Consider the following 2630-nt stretch of genomic DNA (forward strand, 5'->3'; position numbering starts at 1 on the left):
GCCACAAGATGTTTGAGTTTGGGACCTTGACAAAAGGAAGTAGAGCAACAGATTAAGGACCCTGGACTTCAGAAAAGCAGACTTTGACTCACTCAGGGAACTGATGGGCAGGATCCCATGGGAGGCCAGTCTGAGGGGGAAAGAAGCCCAGGACAACTGGTTGTATTTTAAAGAAACCTTGCTGAGGACACAGGAACAAGCCATCCCGATGTGCAGGAAGAATAGCAAATGTGGCAGGTGACCAGCTTGGCCCAGTAGAGAAGTATTCAATGAGCTTAAACACAAAAAGGAAGCTTGCAAGAAGTGGAAGCTGGACAGATGACTAGAGAGGGAGTATAAGAATATTGCTCAGGCATGCAGGGATGAAATCAGGAAGGCCAAAGCACAACTGGAATCACAGGTAGCAAGGGATAAGGTAACAAGAAGGTAACATGAAAGGTAACAAGAAGGGTTTTTACAAGTACGTTAGCAACAAGAGAAAGGTCAGGAAAAGCGTGGGTCCCTTACTGAATGGGGGAGGCAGCCTAGTGACAGGTGATGAGGAAAAGGCTGAAGTATTCAATACCTTTTTTACCAGACTACTGCACTGGGCAGCACAGTTTAGGGAGAAGGTGAACAGCTCTCAGTGATGAAAGAACAAGTTAGGGACTATTTAGAAAAGCTGGACATGTACAAGTCCATGGGGCCAGATGCAATGCACCCAAGGGTGCTGAGGGAGTTGGTTAATGTGATTGCAGAGCTGCTGGTCATTATCTTTGAAAACTTGTGGCAATCGGGGGAGGTACCAGATGTCGTGGAAACACACGCAGCATACTTTTGGGTCAGGTCAGCAGAAGCTTTTATTTAAAAGAAACTACAGCTGTAGGGGGGATTCCAAAGTGACATGGATTTTCCAAGCACTTGGAAGGGGTCCCCCCCCAAGAGCAAAATCAGGAGGCTTATATACTTTTTAACAGTTGCTTACAACTCACGTGATCATATAGTGAAATTAGCATGAAAAGCGGCTATAATGTTACTTTATTATTTCTTTGCTGTAATCAGGATGGGAACTAATGGGGGAGGCGAGGTTAGTTCACAAACCTCCTTCTTGTACCTGCAAATCAGAGTTGTACATACTTTTTGCTATCTTCAAGGCCGCGGTGAGCGAAGCAGTTGCAGAGGAGTTACAAAGAACAAACACTTTCTCTTATCTGTTCTACTATACAGAGCCAGCAATTCTCCACAAAGCGGTTATATCATCTTATAACTAAAATAGTCAAAGTTTAAGGCATATATTTTTTCTGATTCCACACAGACAATTGGAAATATAGTGTCTATCTTTAAGAAGGGGAAGGAGGAGGATCCAGGGAACTACAAACCAGTCAGCCTCACCTCAGTCCCTGAAAAATCATGCAGCAGGTCCTCAATAAATCCATTTCTAAGCACCTGGTGGAGAAGAAAGTGATCCAGAACAGTCTGCATGGATTTACCAAGGGCAAGTCAGGCCTAACCAACCTGATTGCCTTTTATGATGAGATGGCTGGCTCTGTGGATGCAGGGAAAGCAGTGGACATGATATACCTTGACTTTAGCAAGGCTTTTGATATGGTCTCCTACAGCATTCTTGTAAGCAAGCTAAGAAAGTATGGGTTGGATGAATGGACTGTAAAGTGGATAGAAAGCTGGCTGGAGCATCAGGCTCAGTGGATAGTGATCAATGGTTTGATGGCTAGATGGCAGCTGGTATCAAGCAGAGTCCCCAAGGGTTTGTCCTGGGGCCGGTTTTGTTCAATATCTTCATTAACAATCTGAAAGATGGGATGCAGTGCACCCTCAGCAAGTTTGCAGATGACACCAAGCTGAGGGGAGTAGTAGATACATTGGAGGGTAGGGCTAGGATTCAGAGCAAACTAGACAAATTGGAGGATTGAACCAAAGTTAAGCGTTGAACTCTTAACCAAGTTAAGAGGCTGTGACTTGGATGACTACACAGTCCGGTGGGTGGCGAATTGGCTAGAGGGTCGCACCCAGAGAGTCGTGGTGGATGGGTCGGCTTCGACCTGGAAGGGTGTGGGCAGTGGGGTCCCGCAGGGCTCGGTCCTTGGACCGATACTCTTTAATGTCTTCATCAGCGACTTGGACGAGGGAGTGAAATGTACTCTGTCCAAGTTTGCAGATGACACAAAGCTATGGGGAGAAGTGGACACGCCGGAGGGCAGGGAACAGCTGCAAGCAGACCTGGACAGGTTGGACAAGTGGGCAGAAAACAACAGAATGCAATTCAACAAGGAGAAATGCAAAGTGCTGCACCTAGGGAGGAAAAATGTCCAGCACACCTACAGCCTAGGGAATGACCTGCTGGGTGGCACGGAAGTGGAAAGGGATCTGGGAGTCCTAGTGGACCCCAAGATGAACATGAGTCGTCAGTGTGACACAGCCATCAGAAAAGCTAATGGCACTTTACCGTGCATCAGCAGATGCATGATGAACAGATCCAAGGAGGTGATACTTCCCCTCTATCGGGCACTGGTCAGACCGCAGTTGGAGTACTGCGTGCAATTCTGAGCGCCGCAATTCAAGAGGGATGCGGATAACCTGGAGAGGGTCCAGAGAAGGGCCACTCATATGGTTAAGGGCCTACAGACCAAGCC

Source organism: Alligator sinensis, unplaced genomic scaffold (assembly GCF_000455745.1).
Source record: "Alligator sinensis unplaced genomic scaffold, ASM45574v1 scaffold1456_1, whole genome shotgun sequence".
In the NCBI taxonomy this organism is placed as follows: domain Eukaryota; kingdom Metazoa; phylum Chordata; order Crocodylia; family Alligatoridae; genus Alligator; species Alligator sinensis.